Raw genomic sequence first — 18,262 nt, 5'->3', positions numbered from 1 at the left:
CAGCCCCAGTTATGTCCCAGCCCCGGGCTCTGGGAAGGCAGTAGGTGCCGGCACTGTTCCTATTGGGGCTAGGGCCGGGGCCAGGGGCAGGGAGGCAGCAGCTGTTTGTAGCCTTCCAGCTGCAGCCGGCCCTGACTCTGGGTAGCTGCTGATAGTCACGGAGCCCGGGCTGCTTCCGTCATGGCTTGCAGCATCCCAGCTGCCTGCTGGAAGCAGCCCAGACTCCTGGCTGGCAGCAGCTACCCAGAGCTGGGGCCGGGGGCTGGCTGCAGCTGGGAGGCTGCAAACAGTTGCTGCCTCCCCGGCCCCGATGCATGCTGAGAAAAATGGCCTTGCATGCCATGCTTAGCACACATGCCGAAGGTTGCCCACTCTTGTGATACAGAATCTGGTCAAGTTATTTGAAGCAATGAGGTTTCCATATATATAGTCAGTTCTGACTCAGACTTAGTAGAAAGTAGCCATATGAGGAATCGGTAACTTCTTCCACTGTTTACTTCTACAAAGATGAATACAGTGGTCTGAAAAATATTCAGCAATTATAGTAGTTTGATATGCAGAAATCTTCCAGCAGGTTGACTCAGAAGTCCTTTATAATCTTCCTGGATCTTTAACGTCCCTTTAATGGATTCATTTTAAGAATCTGTAGTCATAATTTATGTGAACCTGTAGTCATAATAGGAATATTTTTAGATAGTTCTAATGAAAATATTTGGAATAATTACATAATTTCATTTTGTTGATCACCAGTATCAAATCTTAGGTCAATGTATTTAGCTGCCTATCTCAGTTTGCTGGGCTAGAGTTGTAACTAATGTTGGAGTAACGTCTTTTTTCCTCCTTAGGCCAATGGGATATTTCAGGTCTCTGAATAGGTGCTCTCCTTCAGGTCTCTGAATAGGTGCTCTTCTTCCTGTGATTGCATCAAAGGAAAGCTAATTTAAACCAGGACATGAAATGAATCTCCATCTTCCATGTCCCCACCCTATGTGGTTTTGATCATTTCATAGTCAACTCATTGGTTCCAAACCCCACCTGGAACAGGAGTTGTAGGTGGGAATGTATCATCTCTCACGCACACTTTCCATCATCAAGGGCCACGTGATATTTCTTTGGGATAAAATGCAGTTGTCCTAAATGACTCATGTAGGCCTATGACATGCAATTAGCACCAAAATTTCCACTAGTGATTTGCAGAGAGGCCTGACAAGAGGAATTCTGTCTTCCTGTTCATGCTCGTAAAGAGAAAGAACCCCTATTCTGATGTTGCCTGTACTCTATGGGTAGCACTGGCTTATCAGTCATTTCTATGCAGATATGTATGTAAATTACACGTGTCCATACGTGTGTGTGTGTGTGTGTGTGTTAATGTGCATGCACACTACTTAGAAAACCTTTTTATCTTGAAGCAAGTTACACAATAATGTTACTGGTTATATCAAACAAAGCCTTGTGTTCTATACTTTACAGTAGACTTAATATATGTGGCCTGAACCCTGAAATGAAGTGCTATTCTCTCTTCAAGTTTTCCCCTCCTGATTGCCTCCCTTTGCCTATTTCAGTCCAGTAAGTACAATATAGCTTATGCCAGTGGTTCTTGCCAGATCCAGCCCATGAAGTCATGTGGCGTGATGAATTCCCTATGGGTCTGTAAATCTGGCAGCAGAGAAGCAGTGGCAGTGTTAATTACCACTCCCCTCCTGCCAAATATCTGGACCTGTAGAAACCCCATGGGCTGGATAGCACAGCCTGATACAGGTGCATGGGTTCAGGCCAGCATGCAACCAGATCCAGGAACATGGCTGGATCCAGTATATGGGATCACATGCCTTCAGCACCCTCCACACCCTCAGCAAAGCCATCCACCCCCTCAGCAGTTATTGCCATTGATAGCTGTAGCTGCTCCTGACAGCCCTGCACCCATTTATGCTACCACAAAGAAGCATAAAATCATCAAAAAATAGGGCTGGATGGAACCTAAGGAGGTCATTCAGTCTGACTCATTGCTGGATCCTTGCCTAAACCATTTTAAACCTTTTTTAACTGTTTATCTAGCATCTTTTAGCAATGGCTAACTTCAGCATAATAACATCGTGGTTTTGGTAAATGGTCCTGAATGAAATTAAAATATTTTAATTCAAACCACTGTTCTTTAGCACTTACACCCTGAATGAAAGCAGGTCACAAGTCTTAGGGTTTTCGTTTCAGGCTGCTTGTGGAAACAGGCAGACATTGCTAAATTGCTTATATTTAGCTAATATTTAAAAGCTATTGTCACAACTAGCATAATAAGAGCACTTTTCATCCCTAGATCTGTAGGAGGCTTGCCTTTCGGAGCTTGGGTTCAGTCCTGGGCTTGAAATCTTGCTGTTTTGATTGGTGGAGCCCATCCACCAATCGGGAAGCAGCAAGAAGAGTTAAGTCACACCCCTTTCCTGAGGGGAGAGGGAAAGGAATTTCCCCCCCCTCCCCAGACCTTATTGAAGACTGCAACACTCAGGTCAGGAAGACTTCAGGGGTGGAGCCCTGGAGCGTATAAAAGAAGCTGCATGTCCAGCATGAGGGAACACATCTGGGACACAATAGAGAGAAGAGCAGGGCTTAGAAGAGCTGATGCTCAGCAGGGCAAAGCAGTAGCCCAGAAGTGCCTCTGAAGACTTCCATCAGCAAGGAACAGTGGACAGTTCCAGCAGCTAGGCTCTTGATGGGCAGCACGGTGCACGGCGTCCAGACTCTGGGAGCTGTGTGAGGCAGCTCAGGTCTGCAACCTCTGGTGTGTGGCCACAGACATGGTGCGCAGGACGGTGCATGGAGTAGGACCTTTGGAGCCCCTATGGTGGCTCAGGTCCTCAATCCCTGGAATGAGGCTGGGAGTTCGGTGCAGGAGGCGCTGCACAGAGCGTCTTGGAGCGAACCAAGCCTGGTGCTGCACGAGACATCCCAGGCCTCCGATCCATAGCAAAAGGTTGAGTCCAGGGAGCCAAATGCTACTGAGCCAGCAGATGGGGCTGAGCCAGAGGCCCCAGGAGCCCTGCATAGAGGACCTCTGTTCCAGGGAAGAGTGACCCCCCCCCCCCCCCCCCGAAGCCCACTGCAAGCAAGAGAGCAGCTTGGCACAGAGGACGACGGCCACCATCCAGACCTGGGAGGCATGAGTTGCAGGGAAAAGAGGATTCCCACAGGGGAGGAGGAATCCCCCCTGGTTAGTTAAGGGCTCCTGAAAGTGGAGGTTGCACTGGGAGGGCCCCCCTAAAATTACCAGCTTCCTTGTAGGGCTTGGGAAAAGCCCAAGAGCATTGGGGTTTCCCCTTGGGATTATGTTTATCTTTGGGGTTCTTGTGCCGTAAGTGGTGTGATGTCATGCCTTATATTTTGTGAATTCTCATGTTTGTAAATTAGTAGATGAGTAGAGTCGTAAGGCTTTGCTGGGACTCCCTGTTGCTATGATTTCACCTGTTTCATAGATTTCATAGACATTAGGGCTGGAAGGGACCTTGGAAGATCATCGAGTCCAGCCCCCTGCCCAAGGGGCAGGAAGTCAGCTGGGGTCATAGGATCCCAGCAAGATAAGCATCCAAATTTCTCTTGAAGGTGTTCAATGTAGGTGCTTGAACCACCTCCAGTGTCAGGCTATTCCAGACCTTGGGGGCTCGGACAGTGAAGAAATTTTTCCTTATGTCCAGCCTAAAACAGTCTTGCAGGACTTTATAACCTTTTGACCTCATCATCCCTTGGGGCACTCTGGTGAATAATTGTTCCCCCAGATCCTGGTGAACACCCCTGATAAACTTATAGGTGGCCATCAGATCGCCCCTGAGCCTGCGTTTTTCCAGGCTAAAGAGTCCCATAGCTCTCAGCCTGTCATTGTAAGGTCTGTTTTCCTGACCTCTGATCATGTGCGTGGCTCTTCTCTGGACTCTCTCAAGCATCTCTACATCCTTCTTGAATTGTGGAGCCCAAAACTGGATGCAGTACTCCAGCTGTAGCCTCACCAAAGCCTCCTCTCACAAGGGGAGAATTATGTCCTGGGATTTGCTTGAGAAGCATCTATGGATGCCAGCCAGGGTTCTGCTCGCTTTACTAGCCACAACACAACATTGAAGGCTCATGTTCATCTTGTGGTCAGTCATGACCCCCAAGTCCCTTTCATCTGTTGTGCTAACCAGTATAGCCCCACCAAGCCTATAAGCATGCTGCAGGTTTTTCTTCCCAAGATTGGAGAACCTTGCATTTTTCAGTGTTAAACACCCTCAGGTTCTCATCCACCCATTTCCTGAGCCTGTACAGGTCAGCCTGGATCTCCCTCCTGTCCTCAGGTGTGATTGTTTTACCCCAAAGTTTGGTATCATTGGTGAATTTGGCCAGTCTGCCTCTAACTCCAATGTCCACAACATTAATGAAGATGTTGAACAATATAGGTCTGAGGACAGAGCCTTGAGGGACCCCACTGGTCACAGGGCACCATGATGATTGACTTCCATCAACCACCACCCTCTGGGTCCAACTCAGCCAGTGGATCATGGTGGACCTGAGGCCGCAGTTGGCCAGTTTTGCCAAGAGGTGATCATAGGATACCAAATCAAAGGCTTTTTTGAAGTCAAGATATATGACCTCAATCTCCTCTCCCTTGTCCAGGTGATAGGTCACCTGGTCGTAAAGGGAAATAAGATTGGTCAAGCAAGACCTACCTGCAACAAACTCATGCTGGCTATCCCTCAGGCTGTTGCCATCAGCCAGTCTGTTAAGAATGGCCTCTTTGATAATCTTTTCTAAGACCTTTCCCGAGACAGAGGTCAGACTGATGTGCCTGTAGTTTGCTGGATCCACTTTCCTCTCTTTCTTGAAGATAAGCACCATATTGGCCTTCTTCCAATCTTCAGGCACTACACCAGAGCACCAGGAGTTCTTGAAGATCCATGCCAGGGGCTGGGCTATGATGCTAGTCGGCTCCCTGGGATGTAGATTGTCAGGGCAAGCTGACTTGATGGTGTCCAGCCTCTCAAGGTGTTTCTTCACAAGGTCAACATTGATGGAGGGCAAGGAATCTCCCTCAACCAGGCCTCCCTGTCCCGTAATGGGCAAGGGCGTCCCGTGGGACTGGTGAAAGACCAACGCAAAGTACCCATTGAATAGGTTGGCTTTTTCCTGGGCATCAGTTGTCAGTTCTCCCTTCTGGTTTACCAGGGGTCCAATGTTGCCCTTGCTTTTCTTCCAGCTCCCCACATATCTAAAAAAATACCTTTTATTGTCCTGGTGTTTATTTGTATTTATTTGTGGGTTATGTATTATTCACCCATACTTATCTATAGTTTATCTGTTAGCTCTCTATATTTATTTTGGGGTTAATCTGTTTCAGATCAGATCCTTACCTGTGACTTACCTGTATCTGGAGCACTGGTATAAGGTTTTATGGCATTTACCCAGAGGGTATTGTTTATGTTATTTGTTTAGATATCTTATATATCTATATCAATATCGATATAGATATATTGTACATATGTTTATATCCATGTTTTTTTTCCTTGTGATAAGTTAATGTAAATACATGTGTATATAGTTAAGTCCCTGACTGTCAGGGCCTGGTTCTATAGGGATGGAGGGAAACTGAGTGGTCTGCAGTTCTCCCACAGCACACCTGCCAGTTAACAATCCCCTTCAACTGGAGAAGAGGAATAGTTACCTGGGCTACATATCGAAAAAACCCTTATGAAGATGGGTACCATTTTCCTCATTTTTGCAGAAGTGGGGGAGAAGTAAATGTCTATGATACTTTTTAAATAAAAGTTGATAAAGAAGAATTCATTTATATGGTAGTTATAATACAGTGGGGAATCACTTGGATTTTCGATAACTATATAATCTCATTATATAGGGAAGACTGAATATATTGATGTATAGTAGCCAATGATCATAAGGCCCGTGTAGAAATAGCATCTTTTATTATAACACACAGTTGTCAGGGAACCATACATCGTGGACCTGCAAGAAATGTAATAGTACAACACTATTTTAGGTAAGCTAACCTGGTATTTTAAATGTTTACTGACACTATAGCATACTGCTGCCATAAGCTGTGAATGACACTATATGAAATCAATAATCCTTGCTTCCATGTTCAAGAAATCCAGGCAGGTTGTTTAATCAGTATCATAAACAGTTTGTTTGCAAGCTATATATAAACAGCAATTGTCTCAGGGGCCAGAATATTCAGACAAAAAGAAGGGTAAGATTCCTCGTTCCTCTGCTTGCTAGTTACATGGAGACTTAAGGGACACAAACTCATCAACAAGAAAGATGAGAACATTACTTGAACTAAAATTCTAATCATAATAAAGTGAAGAAACTTGAGAGGAACAAAGTCCAAAAGGGACAAATAAGAGTATCACTGTTGAGCCAAAAGGGCATAACAGTATTTGGTTACATCATTGTAAGATACTGACTGGATTCCTAGCTCGTCTTTTGGAGGTTCATATCTACAGACAGCTGAATGAAAGGTGCATATCTTTAATTCTCCATCTTTTCTGGCTAAAAGGCATCAGTTAGAGAAGGTTTTTAGAGAGGCCAGTTAAGGCACTAGGATAGGCAATAACTATTAATGGGATCTTGCAAAATTCACTTTCAAGGTTGTCCTTGTTTTTGTTGTTGTGGTTATGGTTTCTGTTGTTGTTATTATTGCAAATGCCAAAGTTCAAATATCATTTGTGAATTTACAGCAAATAATAACTGATATACTATATATAGACTCTATAACCTGAAAATACGAGTGTATACATTTCTCATGGAAATTATGCCAAGCTATGACTGCCAGAATAATTTTTTTCCACCAAAGTCTAATTCAGGATTTTTAAACAGAGGTGTTTGCAGTAATGGACTTCTGCCAAAGTTTCTTTTCTCCCTTGTGACAAATTTAAAAGCTGTTAGTCATTTGAAGACAATTCCATGGAAAAGTCCTTAATAAAATGTGTGTGCAAGTCCTTTTAAGGTAAAAATTAAGGAAATGTCTCTATTCTTAGACAAGATTTACTATTATAGAAACTCATGTCTTAGTCATCTTTTTGTAAACTAGAAGTCAGCCCCCCCATCACAAGCACTTATATATATTGAATAATATTTAATAATATATTTATTAAATGCAGAGAAGATGCATAAATGCAGTATGGTAGTAATTTTTCTCTGTTCCCATTGTTTCAGAGGGAAAATAATCTATTACAACTATTTCATGATATGTGCAGCCTACTATTGCAGGGGGCCCACTGCTGCCTGGCTAAGCCCCAGTGCAGGGGGGGAGCTGTGCCAACAGCAGGGGTAGCTGTCTCCCTGCCACATGGGGACCAGAACCTGTCCCATTCCCCACATGGCTGGGAGATCTGTCCCAGCAGCTGGGACTGCTGTGTCCCAGCCACATGGAGATTGGATCTGGACCCAATCCCCACATGGCCAGGAGAGATGTCCCCACTCAGTGGGGATGCTGCCTGCCAGCCACGTGGGGATCACCAAGCAGGGACAGATCACCCAGCCATGTGGGGATCAGGACAGGCCCCCATGTCCTCTGCCAGCCCTGGGACTGGCACCCAGGGCAGTGTGGAGCTCCCACTGGCTGCTGCAGAGGGGCAGAGCAAGGCAGGAGCAGCCCTAGACTGGAATTTGCTCCAAACAGGGAAGCACATGTAGATGTGCACCCCACAGCATTTTAATGAGCCTAAATTTTCTGCAAAGAAAATTCAGGCACATTAATTACACATTTAGATGTGCCCTGTGATTTTCAGCTGGTAGGACATGGTTCCCAGGATCAAACAAGGGACACCCTAATCCCAGCAGTTGCATGATTGTGATATAAGGAATTTTGTTCCCTATCTCAAACATTTCATGTTCTCCCCATATTTCTGTAGCATGGCAGGGTGTTTAATATTTTGGATGGGATATAAAAGTCCTCATATCCCAATTGCACCATTATTTTAACATCTGCCGGGGGCCTTATGTTTCAGAGAGGCATAAGCTTTCATAAGCAACAGTCTGTTTCATCAGCTGCTGTGAAGTAACATTTGAGAGTAGATGGATTTGTAATTGCACCTACCCTATTGTTTTCTTCCCCAGTAAAAGGGACTCTTGCACTTCCCAGGTAAATATTGATTTGTAATGCTAAAAAACATCTCTGGAATGTGCTATGATTTCCTGAGTAAAAAACCTTGTGCGGTTCTTTGGAAAGGAAAAGAATAAAGCTTCATGCTACCATCAACCCAGGGTTGTGGCCAAATACCACAATTTAAGCTGCAATTGCAAAGAAACTAAAAACAATTGTTTAACTTGAAGACATTAAAAAACATTTCAAAATATCTGTGCCCTAAGCAGGTAAATTCTGAATAGAGATATCAGTATTCAAAAGCATTGGGAGAAAAAATTTTAATAGTGTAATTTTTCAACAGTTCTTCAAAATGCAAATGTAATTTCATTAAATGCAGGTGTGTTCTTTTTCATGTTTGTAGTATGTAATTAGAAGGATGACCTGATTTTTAGAAATAGATTTCAACTGTCTACATAATTTCCAGGGAGAATGGTATATTATGAAGCTCATTTATTATTTCTATGCTTCTCTAATGTCTCCTTTTTGGAACATAATGAACACATTTTTAAATAAGATTAATTCTTTAAATGGATCAAAGAACAAAGGTTTATTTGAACATATGTCACTGAAAAAATGTGATTGTGACTTAGTTGTACTATGTTTTTAATCTTCCACTAATTTCACAAAAAGTGAAATTTACTTTGTGGGTGCTATTTGGACTAAAAACCAGTCTTCCCAACCTGGAGCATATATGATCCAGTGAGTAGGAGGTGATAGTTATACATCTGAGACCAGCCTCCTTCAGAAAGAGTACTCCAATGTCCAAGAACAAAAAAAGAAAAGAAGTGTTTGTGTTGTGGAGCTGGTCTAAGGGCTGAAAAGCCTATTGCTTGACTTATCTAATCTCCGAAAGAAGTATATTGCTGCTGCTTGGCTTGGAATTCTCGCTTCCCTAGCTAATTAAATAATTAATTATGTTAATTCATTTAATGGGTGCAGAAATGTTGTTTGGGGGAAAGAGAGAGTCATTCACTCTTGGACATTTTGGGGGGAATTAAAAATGTCTTTACTGAAGACAGAATGGGGATAAAGGAACTTTCTCTCATGTTATTCTAGTCACTGGAGAGTGGATAGAAGGGGCATGATAACTAAGGCAGGTCTACACTAGACAACTGGCATAACTATGGGCTCATACAGACATTCAGTTTCTCCTGGGAAAGTTGCTGCTCTCCCAGGAGAAACCATGAGTGTACAGAAGTTCAGGCTTTTTCTCCCAGGGTAAAAATAGCTGCTCCAGGAGAAAAAGAACCTATGGTTAAATCACTCCCAGGAGAGTTTCTCCTGGGAAAGTGAATGTCTGCACATGTCATATGTCAGTTAAAGGTGTAACTTTCATCATGATATTCACATGGGCATAAATTCTAATGTAGACACTGCTACACTGACAAAAGGCTGCCTTTATTAATCAAACCACTATAAATTATACCAACACAAGCACTTTTTCTGGTCTGAGTCTACACTAGGAAGGAATTGCCAGTAAAGCTATCCCTATCAAGCTGAACCAGCAAAACATTTCTAGTATAGTTTGGACTTTATCAGAGTCTGTTGTGTAAGGAAATCAACCCCGTGCATAGAAGTCCTCAGTTCTTTCCTACCTCAGACAATTTAGTAAGATCTCCAAATGAATCTCCTTCACTCTCTGTTGCTTCAGTCCTTAAAAATTCTTCCCCATCTGAATGGCAAGACTTTTTTGTACCATCTTTTATTGGGCCAACTGTATAGGCAGGGAAGCTGTTGGACATAATTCTGAGAATCAGGTTCCCTTCCAATAAAAGATAACACAAAAAAAGTCTTGCTTCTTGGACATTTCATGGCTACAACAATACCCCATACATATCTGAATGGTATTCAGCCAGGCAGGAACTTCCATCTTCTATTAGGGCCATCAAGCTAAAGAGCTAGGTTTGAGTCTTCTGATGTGCATCTGTGAACCTGTCTATGCCACTTCTAAGGTGCTGCTGAGAATAAGGCAGAGAAGCAGGTTCTGGCCACTCACTTCACTCCATTCATGCAAACCCAGAAAAGAGGCAGTGAAGCAGGCCTAAGGGCATCTCCTGCCTCTGGTTTTGAGATCTCTTGTCTGGTGTACTTGAGAGCACCATCACAGGTACCTTCAGGGAGGCTTCATAGTTTCCAGGTTTGCCAGCCTGAGCAGGTGGGTGGGAACCTATAGAAGTGGCATAGAAGTGCTGTAGACTGAAACTTTTATTAAATGGCAGGCTATGAGGTAGTTTTCATTGCTCTATACTTCATGTGGCTCTTCAAATCTCAACAATCTAAAAGCTATTTAGATAAAATTTTGGGTTTGGTAGAACCCTATGAATTATTTTTTTAACTAATTAATTATCATAGCTCAAATCCCAATCTTGACTAGTAAAGGCAGGGTTAGTGCCTTAGGATATGATGATATTGCTCACAAAGTACTTCTTGAAATTACATTCTCAAACATGCCATGCCTACCTGCTACACAAGTATATATATGCATGGAAATGTGGCAGTAAACCTACCCTGAGATCATCCCTGACTTCTGCTCTTGGGATTTGTGTCCCTAGCATACTTAGCAGCATCAGGAGAGCGTGGTCTGAGGTACCCCGCAAAGCAGAATATAAAAACTACTTAACACCAGCTTTCCTCTAGGCTAATTAACACTAAATACAGTGCTCATGCACATTTAGATGGATAAAAACTGCATCTACTCCATAGCTGGGTGTTGTGAAGCAGCTTGGGAGAAAGGAAACAAATCTGAATGACCTTGATTATTTCACATCTGTGCTTTATAGAACTATCAGCTCTCTTTTTCTTTGTCCCATGGGGTAATGAAGGTTACTGTTAAAGAAAAACAGGGTCTTATTCGTGGATAAGAACTTTGAGGCTGGTATGTCTCCACTCCACAACTTTTCAAGAGGAGATCCTTTATTTGATAACCCCATTGTTTCAAACTTCTCATCAGCTCTGTATCATTGCTATCACACTGGAAGCATTCTATTAACTTTGTGTCCACTTATGATTTTTGCTATTATTAAGCCAGCCTTTGGTGCCAGATTCTGCCACCTATTTCATGTTGTGATTTAAACCCTTACTCACATAGTGATGTGGAAATCATGACAGGATCATTGTTTGGCTAACAGAAGTGCTTTAATTTGCATGGCCATGGGAGATCAGCAAGAGGCATCTGATGCTCAACAGGTTCCGTTATATACGTGTGAGAAAAAGACACAGATCAGCCTCCCCCTTAATACATTCTTGGTAGTCTGACAATAACTCACCCTGGAGTCTTGCTAGACTAAACGCATTTTCTCCAGTTGTCTCCCAATAAGCTAATCTTCAAGGTCTTGTTGTTGTTTGGCCTTTACTTATGCTCCTTATTATGGCCTAACTTTATTTTGTTTGCTCCAGTACTTTTCCTCATCAGTAGGCAGTCTCAATTTATAGGATACTAGAACGTGATTAATGTGCTACTCAGAGGGCGTGTCTACATGAGACATGTACTGTGAAACTGCCTAATTGGCTTTGCAGTAAAGTCTCAGCATCTATACATGCAGCCCTATTAGGCCACAGTAAACAAATAAAATCTGTTGTAAGTTAGTGCTTATAAATATATGTATTATTCTATGACAGAGTTCTTTACTATGTAGCAATGCACATGCAGACATTGACGGAGCTGGCTGGGGCACGAGGATGCTTCAGTGCGGGGGCTGCCTGCTGGCTGGCCCCACACTGGGACACCCTTGTGCCCCAGCCAGCCCCTCTGCAGCACATCAAGCCAGGTCAGAGCAGCCCTGGCCTGGCAGGTCGCCTGCTAGGCAGGAATGGTCTAATCAGCTCAATGCACTGCAGTTCTGGGTGCATGTGTAAACGCAACACCTGGAAGCAATAAACTGTGGCACAATACTTGTTGGAATTTGCTGCATCACATTAATTGCATGCGTCGATGCACCCAGAATGAGTGAGAGTGGTGAAGTTGTGGTTCATATGAATCGTTGCATGGGAATCAGGGACAAATGTAATCCACTACTGATTGCTGCATGATTAGATGAGCACTATCTGGTTACCTCATGGGTAATCACATAAGTTCATGATAGTGGAGCCCAAGCAGCTTACATGGTTGCTGCAAGCATCACAGCGCAACCCAAAGATTTCGCCTTTGGACTGGCACACCTTGCAAGGCATGACCAGTGTTAATAGTTTGGCTGAGTGAGTCATATGTATGTGAGTGAGGCTGAGTGAGAAGATGGGGGCTGGGGTGATGCAAATACAAGTGCTAAGGTGAGTGGTTGACAGCCCAGAGGTTACAAGCTCAAGCCCACGGCAGAAGTGCTCCTGGCATGGCCCTGTCAGAATCCAACAATTTTGTGAATTCTGCTAAATGCCTTGTCACAAGGACACAGAGAAGATGAGTTTTTCAGCCTTCTTATTTATTCCCTTTGAAGAACCTACTTATCATGACGTCGTGGAACCCTGCTAATTTTCAGTATGAAGCATCTTAAACAGTCATTTCCTTTATTTTTTCACTTGTTTTTCATTTGTTTCACTTCACTTTTCCAGTATTTTTCACAGGAGAGTTATTTGATATAACCAAAACCAAGACATTTGCTTGATCATACAAGGGTTTCAATTCAGTACATGGCAGGGTATCCCTTTCCCAAAGTATACATAGGTTAAAATCTAAATGACAATAAGAAATTAAAAATGTGTTGTGTAGCAGATATTACTAGATTGGGAAATAAATGACATGATTATTAATATTCAGGACTCCAATTACCCATGTCATCCATCTAAAAAATCAATAGATTGCAGAGACACCCCCCATGTATACAACTCAGAGCATGTCCTCTGAATATTTGTTCTCACGGTTTCTGTTTCTTTGTGTATTGCCTTCAACTCTGTACCTTCTATGGCTTTCCACATGTTCCATTTCCCGGTGAAACATTATGGGGACACTTATTTTTGTAACACAGACCTAGGGGCTTCTAGAATATAGATTCTGAAGTCATACCTTAATAACCTTGATCATTTCCCACACAGAAGCTAAAGGGTTTTATTACCTAGGGAACTGCATACTCTGTGTTCCATTTTGTTTAAGCAATTTAAATAATTTTATTTGCCATGGCATCTTGTGCATGATGGCATTATCAAATAGGTTTAAATTCTTTAACCTTTATAGGTGACTGATGCCTCCTGAGTCCGGGGGGGGGGGGCCTGTGCCCCCCCAGCAGCCTGTCAGCAACTGGGGTGGGTACCTCTATGGTTGATTGCACTGGATGGGGACGGGGGGGTCCCCCTGCGGCCATAGCGCTGGTCCAGAAGCATGAGCGGGGCACCTGGAAATGCTAGTGCTGCTTCCAGAAGTGCCAGTGGCACTTCTCCTGGAGTCCCCACTCCCCAGCCAGCACTCACAAGGCAGGGCACCAGCACTTCTGCCTGCTCCCCCTGCTCCAGAGAGTGGTGGCTGTCAGGGAGTGCACCAGCACTCTCAAGGGGTGCACGTGAACCCCTGTGCACGCCCTACGCATTGCCACTGCTAACCTTAGTACTGTATGTCTCAATTGTGTAAGACTGCCAATAAACTTGACGTCATTTTTCTCTAAAAGTGGAAACACAAGGGATATTTCAACATTTTTACCTTTTGTTTTTCATTTTGTGATGTTCTTTACTTCCTTATGGCAGTAGTATGTGATAATAAGTCAGTCTGAATAGTATGGTAGAGGTAAAGTTCTTATTCATCTTGAACCGTCGTTTTTCTTTATTGACTATCATCCTACATCCCCAAATCAGCACAGTTACTGTGCATATCTATAGCTAGGAAGGCTGACAGTTTGTAAAGAGGTTCTACTGTTGTTTTATGTATCTGTGATGTCAGATGCATCTTCTTCAGATTTGGGGCATAATTACTGCAGCAGATCTCAGCTAAACATTCCATATGGCTGCTCAGTGCAAAAGCCAAGCTATTAGATCAGCCACAGGTGCATGCATGCAGTATCTTCTAGATATTTAATCTTAAGGGACAGGAGCATTTCCATCTTCAGTGAGCTACATGTACATATTAATACAATGCAGTAAGCTCCGATGCTCATTGCACTGGAGTTTATTGTTTCAGGCATGCCATTTACACGTGTGCCCAGGACTGCAGCATGTTGAGCTGGGTCAGAGCAGCTGCAGCTGGCAGTGGGCCTGGTGGGGCCAGCCTGCCAGCCCAGGGCTGCTTCCCCTGGCTCAATGTGCAGAGGGGCTGGCTCATGGGGCAAGAAAGTGCTTCAGAGCATGTAGATGCACAATATTTACCACACAGCTAGTTAGTCTATTGCAGTGGTTTTCAACGTTTTTTATATCAGGACCCATTTGTAAACATTGATGGCCAGTCCCAACCTGTTGTCCCTCACGCCCAGGACCCAGCTCCTCAGTGTGTGGAGCAGGCGGCGGGAGTGCGGGGCAAGAGGTGGGTGTGTGTGGGCCGTGGGGGCCCCAAGCCACGCCATGTGGGCTGGGGCTCTGCCAGCCCACAAGGGAAAAGCTATGGTTTCCCACGTTTTTCTCCTTGAAAGGAGAATCCATTTTTAAAGTGTGTTGATCCATTTTCAAAGTTTGTCTGCAACCCTTTCATATATTCTTCTGATCCACTTTTGGGTCATAAGCAACACTGGTCTGTTGCACAGTAAACATCTTGTGTAGACATGCCCAGTATCAAGTATATTTATTAAAGTTATAAAAGTTTGAAACCAAATCAGAAAAAGGAAAAATCTAGCCTTTACCTGCTACTGGAGGATTTCAGGAGACAAGTTTGAAGCCAGAACAATGATTCTATTATTCTTCATTCTATAAGAAACATATCTATATATAGATCTAGATATATATACACATACACACAGTAAAAGCTCCGTTATCCGGCATCCCCATGGAACAGGGGATGCCAGATAAGAAAATATGCCAGTTAATTGAGCGGCCCTAGCCGCTGCATCTCACACCACATCTGGAGCATCTGTCTGCCCCTCCCGTGGCATTGCAGCCCCTCACGCGGCATCGCTGCCACTCCTGCAGGGCCCTGTGGGCCCCAAGGGACAGGGAGGCAGGTCCCACACAGCCCTGCACAGCCTGTTATGCCCCTGGACCGTGGGGGCTCAGCGGCGCAGGCTGCTTTGCCCTGAGGCATGGGGGCTCAGAGAAACCGGAAGTGCCCTAGTGGGCACTTCTGGTTTCACTTATCTTACAATCCAGCATGCCAGTTAGTGGAGCATGCCGGCTTGTAAGATGCTGGATAAACACAACTTTTACTATATATATATATATATTTCCCAACATTTGCTGGTATTCCAAAATGAGTATTTAAGAGACGTTCAAATTTAAATGAGCAAAAAGTAATCACCTCAGAAAGTTTTTTGTGTATTTCAGGAAAGCTTAATTCCCAATGATAAGAAAGCCACTTAATTGCATTTTACTGTTCAGCTGAATCCTGAATAAGATAGTGTATTGAAATAGTATATGGACCAGTAGTAAACCTGATTCTGCTGCTTGGCACATTTCTTAATTGTAACAGACAGAAGAGTTCAGGATTGCAACATGGCAAAAGAAAGGCATAAGCAAGGTTTTTACTTTTGAGAAAGATTAAGCATCCTGTTACAATAATTTATTACTATGCTCTGGGAACATAGGAACCCAGGACTGGGAGAGATGTTCTGGGCCATCCAGTTCAGAACTTAATTTGCCATTCCCTAATCATACACTTGCTAGATTTCTTTAAATTATTTGCTACAAGACCTACAGGGTTTTTTTCCAGTTATTTTAGAATGCTGTAATGCAGATTATCTTTGAGTTTTAGTTGAACCACTGTTGCTGTTAACTTAATCATATCAAGCTATAGAATACTATTTTTTTTACTTTTCAGTGTCTATGTTTGAGCTAGTAATTCAGGGCTTAGGCACTTTATAACTTTGGAATGTCTGACTGACTGGAGAGACTGTACAAGTTTATGTTATCATATCATATCTATTATTCTATTATGATGTTTTATAATAAAATGTTATTTTTATAATAATTCAATGAGATTGACATTTACTTGAACAAAATCACAGAATTGCTTTAGGCCAAACTAAGATGATATCACACTATTTCAGCTATTGTGCTTGCATTGTTAAACTATTAATTGAAATAGGTTTTCTTTTTTTTCTTAGAGACAAAAGAATGGTGTTTTACACAATCCATGTTCATAGTAACATTCTTTAATTTGTTTAATCATAACTAAGTTAAATTAACTAAACACATGACTCATGTTTTCCAGAATACTTCTCAAGATAGCTTTCACTGCATCTTGATAAAAGCACATTGAAATAAGGGAATATTTTTCTAATAAATGTGTATATACATATATTATATTATATTGATTTGTTGTACAGTGACTGAAGAAAAAAATCTTGTGCTTTGATTAGCCATAATGGCTATGGAAGCGCTCCCTTTCCCTACGCTCTCTTTTACGTAGTTATATGGCTACCACTACTGTAGTATTTTAGCATTTCACAGCTGTCAGTGTATTGATCCTTACAATACACCCGGGAAGCAGGAAAGTACTATTATTGCCATTTTGCAAATGACCAACAAAAAGACTAAAGGCCAGACTGAAAGCATTCCCATAGATATCTATATTTAACCTTCAGCACAACTAAAAAATAGGTGCTTTACTATTTTTTTCTATTTACTACTGAAAAACCCCATGGTTAAGATCCCTATGCAGTTAATAAAGAAAATTAAATGCCTCCACAGGATGATCCAGAGTGCTTACCTGCTAAGCAGAGAGGGGCCTGCAACCAGTCACTAGAAAATGCTAGGTGCGGAGTCATGTCTGAACTGCTTTGAGCTTAGGCATTGGTCTCAGGGCTGCATCTCAGGCACCTTCATTCATGCAAGGTCTAGAGCACAGGCACATATCTAACTATAAAGTGGTCTGAGGGTGGCCAGTGAATAGCTGGGCCACTGACGAGTCAATCATAAAAGAGTCGTAGGCCCAGAAAGAGCAAGCGTGAGGAACTCTGACTGAATTCCCTGGTATTTAGGGTTTTCTGATTGGGAAAAGGGAAAACACAAGTTCCACTCCACGTCACCAGTTTTATTCCTGTTTTTCAGTCAATTATTTTCTAATGTAAAATGCCAAAATAGTCTTAGCTAGAACTGGAAATGCTGACCCAAAGGTGTATCTGGAACTTAGATTCCTGGCTGAGAGTTGTACATTAGACACCTCTGCCCACTTGAGATAATAAAATCATAGAATCATAGAAAATCAGGGTTGGAAGGGACCTGAGGAGATCATTTAGTCCAACCCCCTGCTCAAAGCAGGACCAGCCCCAACTGGTTCTGATCGCCACGTGGCTGGGAGGCAGCTGCCCAGCAGCTAGGATAGCTCTCCCTGCCCCATGGAGATTGTGATGGATCCTAATCTCCATGTGGCTGGGAGGCAGTGTCCCTTTGAGCCAGGACAGCTCTCCCTACCCCCTGTGGCCCCTTGCTGCCTAGGTTGACTGGGAGCAAATTGCTCCCAGTTAGCATCTACACATGCAGTATGGCACATTAAGCAATAAGCTGTTTTTCTAGTACCTATATGTACAGGTACTAGAAAATGGCACATTAGACTAGTACACTGTGCAGCAATTGCTGCACACATGTACATAGTGGCACTTTACTGTACATTAGATTAGTCTAATGCCTCAGTAAAGCATCTTGTGTAGATGTACCCTGGGTAGCCTGTTCCAGTGCTTTACTGTCCTCCTAGTGAGAAATCACTCTCTTCTTATGTTAGACATTTAATAGTCGTTAGGACACTTAGCTGAAGTGGAGGGCTTTTGGTTCCTGATCGAATATTTGTTCAGTGACTTCCTGGATGAGTTCGCTAGTGATTAATCTACTGTATAAAAGAGGAGTTACATCTACATAACCAGCTATGTTTTAGAGTGCAAGTGACTCAATGGTATATTTTGAATTGAAATTAATGCTGCCAATGCAAGTTAGGTATGCTATGAGATCCCCATTCTCTGAGGACTTCGATGGACTCTCATTGCTTCCCCAGCTTGAATCTGGATCACAGTAAAACTTAAGCAACAGTTAGGTGTCTAGCCTCTTGCTTTGGATCACTTATGTGCAAGTTCAAGTCTAAGTTTA

The 18,262-nt window shown here is 43.0% G+C and overlaps 1 protein-coding gene across 5 annotated transcripts in view; it reads left to right on the top strand.

Annotated features, from left to right (window-relative positions):
• HAPLN1 (hyaluronan and proteoglycan link protein 1) overlaps positions 1-18,262 on the top strand; it is a 175,320-nt gene that overhangs the window by 64,384 nt on the left and 92,674 nt on the right. The gene's annotated exons all lie outside the window — the stretch shown is intronic.

This window comes from Crocodylus siamensis, chromosome 3 (assembly GCF_052110815.1).
Source record: "Crocodylus siamensis isolate JL-2025a chromosome 3, ASM5211081v1, whole genome shotgun sequence".
NCBI classification, from domain to species: Eukaryota; Metazoa; Chordata; order Crocodylia; family Crocodylidae; genus Crocodylus; species Crocodylus siamensis.
This window is presented reverse-complemented; position numbering and strand designations above follow the sequence as displayed.